Below are 18,017 nucleotides of genomic sequence, written 5' to 3'. Positions count from 1 at the left end.
GGTGGTTTACCTAGGCCTGTTTTCCAACTGCCTGGTTTTTACCGATATGCAGAAAAAGGGTTAGGAAGTGGTTTAAGAATCTTCTCTCAGTTGAAAATTGACTATCATTTGAAAGACTGTTGCAGTAATTTGTCTGCAGTAACAGCTCAGTGAACGTAGCATAAAAATGAAAATGAGCGCTGAATTTATTCTGTGTCTTCACTGTTGTACCTGAATGCACAGCCTCTTTCCTAGCTATGTAGATAATTGTTACAGACTTAAAGGTCAATAACCAATCTCTCAACGTGGCAGTTACGTCAGGTGAGGGCTGCAGATTGTGACAGCAGTGCAAATGCCTCAGTCCTGAGCAGCCTTGCTGTGTGCAAGGCACACCTGGATGGTTCTTAGACACCGATTTCAAGTGTGAGATGAGGGGGCACAGACAAAGCCCATCTAGATACTTGGAAGGCTGTTTCTTTAAACTCAGATCAGTTTGTAGGGGATCTGGGAGTGGACCTTGGCTCCAGGCACTTGGGGTTTGTAAAGCTGAAAGAAAACACCAAGATAAACGAATCCATCTCTTATTGGCCTGTTCAGCTTTGGTTCTATGTTTATTTCTTTAAGCAGCAGCTGAAACCCAATCCTATTTGGATTCATTTAAATCTAATTTATGTCCTGCAGAAGGTCATCTGAAGGGTGTAGACAGTGTCTGCTCTAGAACTGAGTGTGGGGAGATTGGCTTCAGGAGTGAGGGGAGTAGAACAGCTTTGCAGCTTCAGTGGGAATGTTTGCCTGGCTGTGCACGTGTAGGTATTTGTAATGGGGTCAAAGGAAAGAGTGGTGATTCCTGACTTTTATCTAGAGATAGGTGTTTTGGTGTTAAGAGAAGCTTTTTCCTTGCTAGCCGCTTTGGTTTATCCCCCGCCAGTCGCCTGGGCTCTGCCGCGCGAGCCTGTTTCGAGATCCGCATGAGTCCCAAATAAACACACAGGAGGCTATATTAATTATGAAGCTGTTGGCCTTGCTTGTCCCTTACTGGCTAGCTCTGCCTTAAGTAATTACCCCATAATTGTTAATCTAAGTATGTTTCTTACCGGAGAATAGTTCCCGGCTTCCTACCCCCATGGCGTCACATGTCGACTCTCTTGTGTTTCTCCTACCCAGAATCCTCCTGGATTCCTAGCCCCACCTATCTAGATTCCTATTGGCCAGACAGTGCTTTATTAGCATAAGACTTCCCCAACATCTCCTCTTTTCTGTTTAAACAAAAAGAAAGGTCTTAACTTTAACACAGTCAAATTGTATATAACAGAACAGTTATCAAGTAAGAACATAGTTACAATATTTTAGCAAGATTTAAAGAAAATATCATCCATACCATCCTTGTGAGTTCAAAGTTCTATATGTAACTTATCTTTTATCATAACTAAGGAAAACTATAATTATAAGTATCTGTCTTCAACTCCATCAAAGACCACAGAAGGATAATATATAAACACTAGGATTGACAGAGACATCTTACTGCCTGGACAGTCACCCGAATTTCCTCTGTAACGTTGGGGCATCCATCTTCAGCCCATAGGCCACAATGTGTCTGGAACACTTCTCAGCAAAGCAGGAAATTTCAAACTGTCTATCTGCGTTGGCAGTCTGTCAGTCATTTTTCTTTGTCCTGCAGAAAGTCTCGTAGACTCTTCATCAAGCAGGAACCCTGTAAGACTGAGTTCAGTAGTCACTTTCCTGTGGGTCCTGCATGTCCAGATGATACAACAACAGTCAAACAATCTAGGCAAGAGCAGTTTCTTGCCCAAATGGCTAATCTTGCCATGTTGAAAGCAAACTTTATAACGAGTTTCTTCGATGCCCATCTTCCTCTCAGACGTAATTGGTGCTGCCAGGATCAGACATTTCTCATTGTCAAGACAAACCCTAAACCATTTTAAATGCCATGTTCTGAAGGTCTTTGAGAGGTTTGAAGACTGTCCATCTCAAATATATTTCTGTATATCTAGAAACCTAACTTATGTAACTAGAAATTCTATTATAAGTAACTATCTATAGTCTGTATTCAATTATGCATTACGTTGTAAAAGATCAGTATAAGCACAATACTTAATCAAGAGGAGAAATATAAGCATCACAAAATTGACCTTGAATTTGTATCAATAAATGAAAAGCAATACCCATACCATAATTCCCTTTTTACCATTAAAAAAATTGGCTGTGATCATTAGCCAATTATAAACAATCCCATTTAAATGAAAACAAAGATTTATAAACAAGATGGGAATTGGGACGTCGCTCATTCCAAACTGCTTCCTGCTGGAAGGGGGCGCTGTTCATACCATGGGGATCATGACAAAACTCAGAAACCTGTATAAGTCCGTATTTTCGGGGTCTGTAAAGCTGCATCATCTTAGCTGTTTCAATTGTTGGAACACCTGGTCCACTGCTTCCGGGGGTCTTGGTTGGTCAAACCACAGAAGTCTGGAAGAAATCCTCAGCTTTTTATGTTCTGTGGAAACATAAATTAAAACTCCTTTTCCGAGTAACATATCCTTAAATTTTGAGGTCAAGGCATTTTCAAAAGATAGAAGTTGGATTAATTCAGCAGCATTTATAATCAAGTGTACTTTAGCATTTGTTCCTTCCTTAGCAATCAAAAAACTGAAAAACACAATAGCGTACAGTATCCAGACTCTCTGTGTATTTTCCATCTTTACGTGGCGTATTTATTTATCTAATATTACTTTATTTCTTTCACTTTTATTTATTTTTCTCTGAGACAGGGTTTCTCTGTGGAAACCTGCCTGCCTCTGCCTCTGGAGCAATCCTACCGGCGTGTGCCACCACACCCGGCTTTTGTATTTATTTACCACTTTGCCGTTTCATTTTCTCTCTCAATCTCACATATATTTTTAAACACACTGTAAACCTTTAAAAGTTTTGTTCATCCAAGTCTGACTTTACTGTAAATCTTTATGTTTTTCTGGCCACGTGTCTTATCTGTAAAACCGCGGCTGTTTTAAACTGCCGTTTCAAGATGGCGGGCGTAAGCGTGACTGCAGCTTACCTCCTCAGTCCATGCTGACCTCCAGCAAAAGCTGCCACTTCCAGCTGTACGTACACACCTTTCAATCGTTAGCAGAGTCTCTTAAAACAATCTTGCTGGTTTTTTTTTTTTTTTTATGCCGAGTCAGGAAGACTCCCGTAAGCGAGCCACGTGAATCTCGGCTTGTCGTTAGCAAAACAGAGCACACCTGAGAAAAATGCTGCTACCAAAAATCTGTGCTTCTCTCCGTTCTTCTGTTTCTAAAATTCCTTTAAAGCTTTTGTTGTTCTACGTGGAAATTCAATCCCACTCCTGACACCATTATGTTAAGAGAAGCTTTTTCCTTGCTAGCCGCTTTGGTTTATCCCCCGCCAGTCGCCTGGGCTCTGCCGCGCGAGCCTGTTTCGAGATCCGCATGAGTCCCAAATAAACACACAGGAGGCTATATTAATTATGAAGCTGTTGGCCTTGCTTGTCCCTTACTGGCTAGCTCTGCCTTAAGTATTTTGGGAATGGGAATAAGAGCTTTTGCGATCTGACTTGTTCCCACTTGGATCAACACACACACACACACACACAGAGAGAGAGAGAGAGAGAGAGAGAGAGAGAGAGAGAGAGAGAGAGAGAGAGAGAGAGAGAGAGAGAGAGAGAGAGAGAGAGAGAGAGAGAGAGAGAGAGAGAGAGAGAGAGAGAGAGAGAGAGAGAGAGAGAGAGAGAGAGAGAGAGAGAGAGAGAGAGAGAGAGAGAGAGATTAATTTTCAGGCACTAAAATGTTATACATAGGATGCAGTTGTGTTTGTGTGTTCAGCAAGTATTTTATTGAATTATTATAGATACTGTGATAAAATCTGGGGCTTACAAAGCATAAGGCAGGTGGGCTTGAAAATAGCAGGTAAAGGCTTTAAATAACTTAACATCTGATTAAGGTCATCAAATATAAGCACACAGAACATAATACTTTCAGATAATAGCTTGCATATTCATCACAAGACATTACAAGGGAGACCAAAGCTGTTTAAGACAATCTCTCACTACCAGTCCTTAAAGGGAAGCTGCCACGAAGAGTATAATTTTCAAACATATCTCTTAAAAAAGATTTTGTTTATTTATTTGGGTTCACGTACAGTGTGTGTGTGTGTGTGTGTGTGTGTGTGTGTGTGTGTGTGTAGGTTCATGCGTGTCACAGCATGCTTGTGGAGGTCACAGGCTGACCTGCAGGCATTGGTTGGTTCTCTTCTTCCATTGAGGTGGTTCAAGGCTCAGCTCAGGTTGTGTTGTTTGTCAGCACATGCTAAGAGAGAGCGTTCACTGCCGGTTTGCTTCTGAATGCTGAGGATCAGTGTGTTCCCCATGTGTATGGAAATGGAATGATATTATGGAAGACCATCTAGGACTACTTTCACACTATCCTTGTTAATGTTGCTGTCAGTTCCATCAACTTTCCAAGTTGTATATTATTTGATTTGAAGACTCTATAAACATTCCGTTGTACTGCTTTGATTTTGGGATGTCTCCTACATTTTGCCATGCTGTTTTTACTCATGGTGTTCTTGGACAGTTTTTGTGTGGATGTTGTGAGCATGGTTGCTCGAGTCTGTGCTTGTGTAGATAGGGAAATTCGAGTTAACCTCAACAGGCCCATATAACGTTGACATGCAGTGTCAGCACTCTGACTTCCCCCTAACCGTCTCTCTTTTATCGTGTTCCATGTGCTTGGGGTAAACTTCTCAGCTGGGTTTATTGCAAACACTAAGTGATGATTGTTATCATGTGTGCTGGCCAGTTTTATATCAGCTTGACACAGGTTTGAGTCATCTGAAAGGAGGGAAACTTAATTGAGGAAATGCCTCATAAGATCCTCCTTTGGGGAAATTTTCTTAGTGATTGATAGGGAAGGGCCTAGCCCACTGTGGATGGTACCATCCCTGGGCTGGTGGTTCTGGGTTCTGTAAGAAAGCAGGCTGAGTAAGCCAGTAAGCAGCTTCCCTCTATGGCCTCTACATCAGCTCCTGTCTCCAGGTTCCAGCCATGTCCGAGTTCCCGTCCTGGCTTCCTTTGATGATGAACAGTGATGTGGAAGTGTAAGATGAACAAACCCTTTCCTCCCCAATTTGCTTTTGGTCATAGTGTTTCATCACAGCCAATAGTGACCTTCATTAAGACATCATTACAACAGAATTATGATTATTATTTCTTTAAATTCTGAATTTTGATTAAGATTCATTATTGATTATTCAGTTCACTGGACTTCTTGGGTCAATTGCTTCTTATTCATTATTCTTTCCTTCTGATGAATTCTATATATTTAAGTACTTCTTTACTTTTTCAGCAAGAGCAAACTACTGTAGACAGATGGCAATTATTTTATCTGAATAGTGTCCTTATTTCCATAACAATTTTGACTTATAGAGCTGGCACGAGTGTAATTTATTGATTTTTATTCATTCTTATCACTTTGAACATGTTACATCATCACGGCCATGCACTTATTTTTATGTGTAGGTATCTTTTCTGATTGAATTTAGGACTGCCATTCTGTCTCTGATGTTCTGTAGTTTCATTTGGATGCATCTAAGTTTGAATTTTCTTGTATTTATCATATGATTTTGATGTGCTTTTCATTCTAGAAAATTTATATTCACTGTTTTTTCATATTGGTCTTTCTCTTTGGCACTTATAATTCTTTATTTTGCTTAGCATTTCTATGTATTTTTAATGGAATGGATTTAAGACCATAAATCTCTCACATTTCACAAAGGGAATGTTATACAATTTCATTTATTCTTTCATAAATTATGCTTTTGCCAACCCTGTTGTGTTCCATGGAACTAGGAGGGGCATGAGAAAATTCTGATGCTTTTCTATGAAGAGGCCTGCATTAATATTCTAAGGTTTATAGCATTGCCTATGAATATAGCCTATTCTTTGGTGTAGTTAAGGAAAATGGAGGGAAGTAGTCTTGTAAGACTTAAAGCCATTACTTAGAATATTGAAATGAAAAAAAAAAAAAAACAACTGCCGGGCGGTGGTGGCGCACGCCTTTAATCCCAGCACTTAGGAGGCAGAGGCAGGCGGATCTCTGTGAGTTCGAGGCCAGGCTGGACCGACAGCCTCCAAAACAATACAGAGAAACCATGTCTCGTAAAAACCAAAAAAAAAAAAAAAAAAAAAAACAACTGTGTGTTTCTCAACTATTACAACTTTAGGATGAATGAGAAAGTAGCCAAAATATGAGAAGAGGTGAATGACAATAATTTCATAGACTATCTGAGTAATGTTGGATGCTATAGAATCAGCCTCCCCAAACCAAAAGTTGGCATTATTTCTTAACAGTTATTATTTTGCAGGTGTTTTCACAGATCTCATTGACTAGTTTGTGGCAAATGTATAGCATATTTAGTGAGTGGGGAAGTTAACAAGTAAAGATTTGATTTGAAATATGAAGTTGTAGCTTTTGCTGTCTTGTGAGTTTCTCCTAAACAAAGGCTACATTCTTTCTGGATAAAAGGTGATTGTGCATTCGTAGGTGTGTACCACCCTCTCTTATGGGACAATAGCACTAAGCTGAACTCCTGGCCTGTGTACCTTTATATGAATGGAACAATCTTCTGGAAGTAAAAGTCCTTGTGGGGAGGTGGAAATCAGCTGTAGGAAAAAGATGCTAAAAGACTAAGAACATAAGATTGCATGTGTCGTCCTGATGTTTATATGCCACTCATTGCTGATGTGTTCACATCCCAAAAGGTTTGGCAATAGATATGGTGGAGTTTGTCTGATGCCAATCTGAGTGGTGTGCTCTTTTCCGTTTGTAACAGTGTCAGCCTGTTTTCCCTTTGCTAATAATACACTATAGCGTTTGAGGCAGTTGTAAAAATCAAACAGGTTTATTTGGTTATTGGTTCTGAAGGTGAAAGAAAGGTCAAAAGGCTACATCTGGCAATGGTGTTTTCAAGGCAGAACACCAAGGCCGGCAGATGTTCACACACAAGAGACTTACATATACATGAATGTATGCCTTTTACGGATGTTTTCACAGATCATACACCTTTACTAACACATATGCATGCACAAGCACACACACAGTCTTCTGTCATGACTGTTTCATCTCTTTCCTTCTCTCTATAAAGCCATCAGGATTCCAGAATTCAATCCCGAAGCCTTTAGCCTGGTAACCTTATTTGTGCCTAATGGTTTCTTAATGTCCTTCCCTTTAACAAGCTTCAGATTAAGTTTTCATTCTCTCATGCCTCGTGGTAGAAATTAAATTTTGACACATGAAGCACTGAGACACATTAAAACCATAGCTGTCTCTGGTTTGCTTTTGGGGCAGATATATGGTACAAGTTTCATCACTGGTGTGTTTAGCCAGCACCACATACCACAGCATATGGAAATTCTGTGAGAGACACGGGAAGAAAGCATTTGGTTTTTACTCTCAAACATCTCAGTATTCCCTTTTTATCTCTTCGTAGCTTTGAAGCACAGCAGAGAAGGGAAATCCACTGAGGACACTCTGTAAAGGTAAGTGTATTTATTACACAGCCTTGACAAACATTGCCTTTACCACATTGATTTCTCTTTTATTCAGAGATTTAAACACTTGGATTAAAGATACAGCTGACAGGACAACTTCCTTAACCACCTGCTCATCCCCCCAATAGGCAAAAGTGCTGAGCAATAGTGAGCAGAGGGCAGGGGGAAATAAAATGATGTGCTGAGGTAGCCAAATGCTATTGTGTGTGTGTGTGTGCTGACTTTTGCTTTCTTTTCAGCAGTTAAGACATTCCAATAGAGCTAAGGTTACTAAGATTAATGCTAGATGGAAAAATAATGCACTTTACCATTTCTGGTCAATATTTAAGTAAAACCAGCTGACCGAATAAAGCATTCAAAATAAAACGCAGAATGGCATTTCAGTTGGATTGGGTGGCAACCACCATGGAGGAGCTGGGGTTGTACCATGGAGCCCTCCTTCCAGTTTGGTGGGGCTACTTACATTTCATGAGGTCACACTGAATCCTAAGCAACAGGGAGTGAACTTCCAAGTTCAAAGCAATAGGAAAAAATACCAGTTCAGCCTGCTGTGAAACATTTTGGTTGAGTTGCTTTTTACATGGGAAAATGTGATTGTTTCCTCTTTGTAGGTATATTTATAAGCGCACCTCTGCACAGCGGTGTTCTTTGATTCATTGTTTAATTTCTGTTCTGCATGAAGTATTTTAATTTAGAGAATTCACTTGGAGGAATTATAGGGCTGTGCTTTCATCAGGAGGCTTTGGTGGCCAGGGTAAAATATGCTATAATTTTATGTTTGTTTTCATCATCAATTATGTTTTTGACAAATTTAGTTTTTTATGTCATTTTTATTATAGTAATTATGGCTGTGACCACTTTGGTTAAAGTTGAAAAGTGATTTTGATTTACTTTCTATTTTAAGATATTTCTAACTTTATGACCAATGAGTTTTTAATGTTCATTTTGAGAGTAAAGTATAGTTTTACAAAGAAATTGGAGAAAGATCTCTTTGGAATAGTTAAAACATTATCTATAAAAACTGGAGGTTTTGCTTTGGGGGTGATCAGGTTCTGGTGCATGAAGCCTGGCTGCCTTGGAATTTTGATACAACAGGTGGCTCTAGTGAAAAAATCATATGCAGATGAAGATGCTTCTTATTTTCATATTTCACCCATATCCCTGCAGCCCTGAGCCATTCCTGGAACATGGCAGGACTCCATTGCACTGGAGTTCTAGGATGATAAGGCCATTTTGAGGGCTTTACAGTTAGACGGTGCAGGGGTGATGCTTGCATTCCTGTGGAAGAGGGAGTGTTCTCATACCGTGCTCTTTGTTGAGTTAGTACCCTGGATTCAGACATGGGTTTGGTCCTGCTTAGGTTACTGGTCCATGAAAAAGCATTCATTCTCTTCCCATCTGTGAAATGGATATTATAAGGCACACTGTGCCTCATATGGTTGTTGTGAAGAGTATGTCCTGGTCCATGATAAACAGATGTTACCTGCTGCTGCTGCTGCTGTTGCTGTGGCTACTGTCACTTCCTCCTCCTCCTCGTCGTCATGAGCAATAACAGCCTTAAAATTTTATCAGACAGTTTAAAAAGTACATTCTTTTCATTTCTTTGTGTATTTATATGTGCATGTGTGTGCATGTGCATCTGCACATAAGTGTGTTAACGTGTGTATGTGTGCGTGTGTGTAGGACAGAGGTTGACACCAGGCATCTTCCACCATTGCTTTCTGACTTATGTTTTGAGACTTTCTCACTTAATCTGGAGCATACCAATTGGGCTAGATTGGCTAGCCAGCCAGTTGCAGGCATCTTCCTGTTTCTGCTTCTCCAGCGATGGGATTGCTTATGGTAGCCTTTTTGGGATCAGGTTCAGGGCCCTCTGCTTACACATCATGCCCTTTATGAATTGACCCATCTCTCCAGCCATGTCTTGCATGTATGTGTGTGCCTGAGTGTGGGTGTGTACACCTGAGTGCAGGTGCCTGTGGAAGACAGAAGTGTCAGATACCCCTGAAACTGGAGTTACAGGTAATTTTTAGCTGCCTGACCTGACCTGGGTAGTGGGAACTGCTGGACCTTCAGTAAGAGCAGCAAACACTGATTGCTAAGCACTGAGCCTGGTCACTGGTTCCTACTCCTGTTTTGTTTTGTTTTGAGACAGTTTCTCTGTGTAGCCCCTGGCTGTCCTCGAACTTGCTTTGTAGATCAGTCTGACTTCAAACTCACAGAGAACCACTTGCCTCTGCCTCCTGAATGCTGAGATAAAAGGAATGTGCCACCACACTGGGCTACCAGTTTTTAAAAAGATGTTTCAGGATTTTTCAAAATGAACAGGTTATTGCCAACAAAAAAGAGAGAACATCTTGATTTATCCTCAGGAATCAAATGAAAAGGTTACTTTTTATAGGTAATCAGGAATGGGTCTGGTAAGACCACTCAGCAGATAAAGGTGCTTGCTGCCAGTACTGATGATGGGAGTCAACACCAGCCTTCACATGGTGCAACGAGCACTAACTAGTTTTCCCTGACCTCTACTTGTATCTGGTGTCATGTGAAAACACAAATACATACACACAGACACACACACACACACACACACACACACACACACAGAGAGAGAGAGAGAGAGAGTAAATGTAATAAAAAAGAAATATGAGACACTTTCAGAAGAAAAAATAATCAGGGATAAGTTGTGTGGCAACAGGTAGATGGACCCTTTGGCTATGTATGGCCAGTTATTAATTACTTAGGAGTTATATTCTTAGGAATTAGTGATCCACTGCTGAAGAAAGCCTTGGGAAGTGTAGATAAATACTCTCCCCCATTTTCCCTTGCTCTGTGCCTTTTCTCTTCATTTACCTTTATTTTCTTTTGGGTGATGCTGCAGTCCCTCACTTAGGGTGGCTGCAGGCTCCTTGAAGTGTGTGCTTGTTCCTTGGGATTCAGATCTTTATCTAAAGCACTCTCCTCTGCAGCAGGTGGACGTTCTGGCCTGAGGATACTCAGGGGACCATAGCTACCAGTTCCTCTTAGTTAGTCTCCATATCTGCCTTGGCTCTTGATGCATTATTTAGCCTCCAGTTACCCTTCAGTAATCTAAAGTTAGCCAGTTTGTTTATCTTGCTTGCAATTTGAGAACCCGACATAATAGCTTGCATATTAGTGAACACGATTTTGAGTAAATGACTATATTTGGAGATTTACAATGAAGACAGCATTCATTACCTTCTTCCACTCTGTATAAGAACTGAATGTTTTACTGTAGATTTTCAAAACAGATCTCACAATGCAGTATTTTGGTGCACTCTCCAAGACCGCCATGCTTGATACAGAGATGTCCCCCTTGGACACCTTCTTTGAGGATGCCGGATGCTTGCATACACAACGAGAGAGATGGGAAAGGCACCTGTTTGATGTCTAGGGTCTTGGACTCCTTGTGGCCTAAGCTTGTCAGGGGCTGCAGTTTTCTTTCATTTACTCAGCATCTCAGAACAAAGCAATATTGTTAGTTTTTCACTTTTCTCTGAATTTTAATTTCTCTTTTCGAAGCAGTTTTTGTTTTTGTTCCATTGAACTGTTTGTTGAAGTGTAAAATGTGGTTGAAAACTTCATTGTTTGGGTTTTCTGAGAATGGAATGGGCAAGTTTTCCCTTATGTCTTTTTTGTTGCCTACTTCTTTGTTGTGTGCAGGTCCAGGAACTAAGGTGCTTAATGACTGACCTCCCAGGGACATCACCTTTGCTCCCTTGTTGTGACTAAGGAACATGGTTTCATTGCATGTTGGGAAGAGCCTTAGCTAAAGTGTTAGGAAGAATACCTTCTAGTTTTGTTCTGCAGCTTGCTAGCTTTGGACTCTGGGCAATAGTCCTGACTTTAAAGTTTATGTTTCTCATCTGTAGAATCAAAGTAACTAAGCCCATATGGTGCATAGGTCTCTTTAAGGATCACGTACTGATTATGAACATAGAAATGTTTTGCAAGCTAAAAAAGGGTATTGCTTTCTGCCACTCTCTCAATTTAATTCAACGTGTATTTTAAGGGATATGGTGTACCGGGGATAAAGTTAACTGTTGACTGTACTCTCTTAAGAACTGCGTATAGTTAGCTCAAGGTTTAAAAATTTAAGTTTTAGTAAGTAGAAAATAATCTGTATTAATCTTAGCATATGGAGACACATAACATCTTATATTATGAATTGTCCTTTGGCATTTAATGAAAACAGCATATCTACATTATTTAAATAGAATAGCATCAAGAAGAAAATAATGAAAAACTGCAGCATCCATTCCCTTGCTACCCATTTTCCTCTCCTCAGGTCTCCCGAAATTAACCACTGTCTATTCTGATACTATTGCTATTCCCTTTTCTGTCTCTAAATAAAAAAAAATATATATATATATATTACTTTTTCTAGTATGTGAATTCTAACAATAACTCTCTGACATTTCCTATTTCTACCACTTCTAGTTCCCACAGCCTTCTTATATCACAATTTTTGTTTAAATCTTTAGGCAATTATTACATTATCATAATGATGTATTTTTTCCACATTGACCCAGGAGGTATAGGCTAGTTGGTTATTTCTTTCAATATGTAAATTTTAATGTAGTTTATAATTAGTACATGGTTTCAAAAACATTTTCCTAAGTATCTACTAATACCATATAAAGAAGTGGATGGATTAGATGGATGTTTCCAGTTTATTGATATGGAAAGTAAGGCTTAAACCAAGCAGTTTGTCCAGAGCACAACTACTGTCAGATCTCTCTGTAAAATTAACAGTCCTAATCAAGACAGCTGTTATGCTAATCTGTAGGGCTAAGCTGGAAAGCAAGAGCATGCTTGTTTATGGAACCCAAGGTCCTAGCCAGATCCCTAGCTTAGAATGGGTTGCGTGGCCTACAGGTAGTGCTTACAGGGAGAGTCTGAGGAGTTCTGTTCTGTGTCCTGTCATTTCTTTATCATAGTTATGTTGATGATACTCACCAGCATCAGTGATGCATGGCTGTGTTGCTTGGTGTCCTCAGTTGCCAAGTCATCTGCTATTTGACCTAGCAAGTGATGTCACACTTGTGGTGATTCGGGTAAGGATACATCCCATTATGTTTAAGTTTGGGAGGTGCTTGGAGGGAGTGTGCTACAGATAACTGGATCAAATTGTCTCTTTTGGTTCACTTAGTTTTATTGTTTGGTCTGGTACAAAATCAATGACAAACCTACCCCCATTTTAACCCTTCACTTTAAAGGACTCACTTTCCCCCGAAAGTTCCCCTAAAGTGACATGGAGAGAATACAAACTTTAGTGGCAGAGGAGCCCTGCTGTCTTTGTTCTGCCTGTCACTACTTCCATACTTGGCACTTCTTGTTTATCAGGCAGAAGAGAAGTGGTAAAATTTGGCCTGGGGTTTTCTCATCCCTAGGTGTGAAATTATTTCAGAGCTATAGTAATAATACTTTGCATTTCTATCATGATTTTATTTGAAGATCTCAAAGTGTTCGGCTGGTGTTAATAGAGCTTCGCAGCACTTTCTGAAGTAGGTTAGTATTATTAGAGCCTATTCCCTCTAAGGACATTTTCACTTCACATCCCATGTGTGACTGGAAATGCTTTCGTGTTGTTTGCGAAGCTCAACAATTTGAAGCACCATGCATGTAGGGCACTTCCTTCCTTTAGATTCAGTCCTCATTAATGACCAGTACATTGAGGGAAATCGAGTAGTTTCTTATAAGTGGGTGGGACATTTTCTAAGAAAATTAAGTTAAAAGGAGTTTGTTTTTTCTTTTTGTGTGACTGTTTAAAAATATGTAATATTGTTCATCGACCATGGAGCCTCCTGTTTCACAGCTGGCTTTCCTTTGATAAAGTAGCAGAATGTGTGTAGCAGTGAATACACTGAGTGACTAAGAAGAACTTGTCCTGGGAGTAGGGTGTCCTTTAGAAGCTCAGGACATGTCAAATCAACCAAAATTACAAATTGAGTGCGCATTCTGACTTAAAAGTATCACTTTGAAAAGCTGTTTTAAATCTTACATGTGTGGCTTTGGTGGTGTAACTTTTCTTGGGGACATGTTAACAGCTGCCTATTCCTCCCAGATAGAGCATCAAGAACCCAGTCCAGCCACACCAACTTGTAAGGCTGTGGATTTAGTGGGAATACTTAGGCAAGCGTGGATGATGCAGCAACTGTATCCCTGGATATCCTACTGCAGCACCGAGGATGGCTCCAGATTGTTCACTGCTTCTATAACCTTGGGGAGGGGTTTTGTGAGTCTTAGAGGTCCAGATCTACATTAGTCATGTGAGCCCCCCAAGAGCAAATAAATGTGTCATTCTGGAGGGAAGAGTTACGCAATTTTAATAATGCTGGGCACATACTTGGTTATATTTTCCCTTTAGATCCTGGGGAAAGCTGACACAAAGCTTTCTATTATTTGTGGTCACTGGTGGAAAAGTGCAGCAGGTCTGGGGTAGCACAGAGTATCGAGGAAAAGGCCCTTCCATCGTACACCAGCCACCCTCCGAGGCCTCTTGCCCCATCAGTGCAATCTAACATTGTTGGGTTTTTTACTGTGACCACAAGGCCAAAGTCTCCATGCTCTCAGCATGTTACCACCTCCAGTGAAAGTCCTAGAAGACTTTCAGCTTATTTCCAATATCAGGAAAACCCATTTCTTACTCTCCTCCAGTGGCTTACTAGACAAGATCATGGAAACAGGATGATTTTAAGCAAAGCAAAACAGCCTATAGTTATCCTTATCTGTTGTCCTTTGTGGGTCTGACACATTCCTTTCAATGTATTGAAGCCTTGGTGGGTTGGGGGGAAAGTCATTACTGGTGACAGGATTTGAGAGTTGGGATGGTCTGTGATAATTTTTTCTTTAGACATTTCCTTAAGACCAAGTGTGCTACAGTTCTTGAAATGAGAAAGGGATATTATTTCCAGTAAGGATGGCCTACCGTGCAGATTGGTATTTCTAAATGATGCTGTCCCGTTCAATCATGAGGAAGGCAAGATGTCACTAGGTGGGTACTTTATGGCTCTCAGATGAGGGTCAGGTGGCTGCATAATTTATCTCCCCCCCTCCGGCTTCTCAGTTGTCTTTTTTTTTTTTGGAAAATTATCACTTAGGTCTATCATTTAAGCATTTGGAAGAATGTTGGCAGAATTATGGATTTTTGTACCTTTTCTCTGGAGTCTTTGCTCAAAGGAGGATACATAAATTTTCTGCTAATTATGTGCAGATAGATTTATCGTTAAAGATGCTTTTGACTACAAATAATCAAAAAGTCAACTTGAAATGGTTTAAAAAATAAGGGAATTGAAAGGAAAAGCTTCCCACCTTCCATGTCTACTTGCTGCACCCTTGGATGTCAGGACTGTCGCAAAGATGTTCCATAACCCTGACTCAAAGTTTGGAATCCAGCAGGAACTCACTTTTATATGGTGTCAAACAACTGGTGATCCACCAGGGTGCCTTTGATGGTTGTCACTGTGTTGCTGGGAGAGGAGTTTGAGCATTAAACTGGTGACAGATTGCTAAGCACCAACAAGTGTTTTCTGAATTGCTGTATCAACTTGCATTTGAAGTTCCAAAAACAAAATTTATTAGACTAAGAAAACTGAATTCTATCAGGACTGAAGACCTCCTGAAGGGTGTCACTAGAGGTTTTGTTAGTTCACTGGCTCAATACTGTCATCACAGTCCCCATGTTTTGCCCTTTCCCTCTTCCACCATTGCTGTGTTGACTCCCTTCTTAGACTTGTGATTTTTGCTTTATTGATGAGCCTCATGAAGATATGGCAGCACCCATTGACCAAAGAGACTATTCTCACATTTTTTTAATCATCAGCAGTACCACTTGCCCTTTCCCAAAGTAGACACTGATATGTAGACTGAGATTACCAAGCACCTTACCAACCTAATTTTATTGTGCTCTATAGAAAATAAAGTTTGTTCAGCAGCATATTAGATAAAGAGAAAAGGCTACCCACAGCTGTAGTGTGTGTGTGTGTGTGTGTGTGTGTGTGTGTGTGTGTGTGTGTGTCTGCATGTGAGTGCATGCTTTTGAATGAATAGGAGTCTCCTGCGCTAGCTGGTCCTGGCCAAGCTGTCCTAGGAACTGGAAGAGCAGCAGTAACCCTTTCTCTGTTTTAAAGGTTTTTTTCCCTTATGGGAGACAGACGTACCCTTCCTTGCATACATGGTTTTGAGGAGGGAGGGCACTCATTAAAACTAGGGCTTATGTTCATCAGGATTATCCAGAGAAACAGAACCAAAAGATTAATTATCTATTTGCTTATTTACGATGAGGAATTGACTCACATAATTAGGAAAGCTGAGAACTTCCATGCTGTGTCATCTGCAAGCTGTAAACCTAGGAAAGCTAGTGGCTCCATTCCATCCCAGCTCAATAGTTTGGGAAGCAGTGTAGCTGGAGGGGCAAATCCCAGTCTGAAGGTAAATGAGGGCCAGAAGATGTGTCCCAGCTCAGATAGCAGGGCAGAAGAAGAAGCAATTACCCCTTCCTTTAGTCTATTTGGAAATTTTAAGGTTTGAGTGGTGCCCAACTGTGTTGGGGAAGCCAGACTGTTTTCCTATTCTACCATCTGAAATGCTAATCTCATTCAGAAACAATGAAACACCCAGAATATTGTTTAGTTAGGGTGTCCTTGGTGCATTCAAGAAGATACAAGGAATCTACTGGACTTTGCCTAATATGTAGAAGGAGAGTGAGGGGAAAGTCACTGTGGTTAAATATATCCTCTGTGTCTCCTTTGTGGATGTTTCTTTGCATATGTACCTAATCTTCCTTGGTTTAGGGCAGCCATTTTCCCCAATGTTGGAGTTAGCTTTGGGCCAGGGCCCAGAATGCATCTGACTGCTGGCTGCCTGTAAATTATACTTAATCCTACGTGGCAAGCTTGAAAGAGACGTTCCTAGGACAGACAGATGGATCAGCACCCCTGTTAAACATTGCTTCTCCTGTGTCTTAGATAGCCACGATAGAGGGCCCAGTGATGTAAATAACTTAGTTACCAACTGGGCTGTTTACGTGATTACTGATTCCAGCTACAGGGACCCATATACAGCACGTACTTAAGAAGTAGTGATGGTGGTGATGGAGCTGCCTGAGATATGGTGTAGTTCTTCCCCAATGGCCTCAGTCAGTTGTTTTACTTTAGTGGAATTTCTTCTTCACTTTGTAAATGGAAAACCTTTTTGTAAATAACATTCTGCATCTTTAAATCTCTTATAATTATTTTATTTTTATTCTGTAACTAATGCATTTGCATTTTATAATATTTGGAAGCCAATTCAGTAAAAGAGGAGCAGATTAAAAACTGTTCTTAGTCCTACTCTGTAGAGATGACCACCTGTTATCTTTGGATGTTTTTCCCAGTTGATTTCCTTTTGGAGAAAGTGGCACATACTGCTTTTTCAGCTAAGCATTAGATTGTGAATGTTAAAAACTCCCCTAAACTATCATCCTCTGAGTCTGCACTGTGTTCCAGCAGGTGGATCTTGCATGCAGAAGAATGAAGGTACAGATCGGAAAATCTCATCTGCTTTTCAAAAAGTTCTTAGGCCGAGATGTCAGCATGGCACGCAATCCAAGGTCTGTGTGACTAAAGAGATGCTGCCTGACTGGCTTCCATAAGAGAGGGTGATTATAGAAGCCGGTCAGAAATTACGTTTGTATGATAATGATCACACTTGTCCTCTTGGCCTCCTCTTTCCTAAGGATAATTTGAGTGAGCTCATTTTCTGTTTTGCGAGGAGGATGCCTCAGCTTGAGTATCCCTGTAAGGAGAATAATCAGTAGCCCCCTCAGGGTCTGGAAACATCTCTGCAGCTCAGGTCGGGGAGGCCCCTGCAGTCAATGCTTGCTGGTCCTGATAAAGCAAATGTGAGCATGCCAAATTGCTTTGCTACGGCTTACCCCTTCTTCAGAGTGAATCCATAAATGCTACAAAAGGAAAGCACATGAATGTTTGCTATACAGAACTCAGAAAATGTCCTGCCTACTTAATCCTCTTCCTATTCTTTTTTTGAGGGGGGGATCTGTTTATACTTGAACTGAGAATTGAAGGATCACAAAAATGTAGATTGGATGCCACACTAGAAATCGTCGTTTGTGCCTTTTCATTCTCGTGGAGCCATGGGTTGCTCTTTAATATAGCTGTGTTGGTGGGAATCTGCTGTGCTTTCTAGAGTTCTTAGATTCACTTCCAGTTTGGTGACGGTGAAAACTGCCTTTTGAGGGAACCTGAGCCCCTTGTTTAAGCACAGAGTGTTTAATGTAGGAGATTATGAATCCTGATGGCTGCCCCTGGAAGATATTGTGATTGCCACAAATCCCCATGACTATATTTAAATCATGGCAAGCAGAGAAGGTCATTTCTCCCACTGTGTGTTTTTGGAATCAGAATTGTGCATGAGCTTAGAGTGATGGTAT

At 40.5% G+C, this 18,017-nt stretch overlaps 1 protein-coding gene across 6 annotated transcripts in view; it reads left to right on the top strand.

The window, feature by feature from the left end:
- Positions 1 to 18,017, top strand: part of Fhit (fragile histidine triad diadenosine triphosphatase) — a 1,472,699-nt gene that overhangs the window by 26,186 nt on the left and 1,428,496 nt on the right. For all 6 annotated transcript variants that reach the window (XM_040747566.1, XM_040747565.1, XM_040747562.1 and 3 more), the window contains exon 2: positions 7,504 to 7,552. The gene's annotated coding sequence lies outside the window, so the exon portion shown is untranslated. The remainder of the gene's footprint in view (positions 1 to 7,503; positions 7,553 to 18,017) is intronic.

This window comes from Mesocricetus auratus, unplaced genomic scaffold (assembly GCF_017639785.1).
Source record: "Mesocricetus auratus isolate SY011 unplaced genomic scaffold, BCM_Maur_2.0 Super-Scaffold_100006, whole genome shotgun sequence".
Lineage (NCBI taxonomy): Eukaryota > Metazoa > Chordata > Mammalia > Rodentia > Cricetidae > Mesocricetus > Mesocricetus auratus.
The sequence above is the reverse complement of the archived record's forward strand: the minus strand, read 5'-3'. Positions and strand labels throughout refer to the sequence as shown.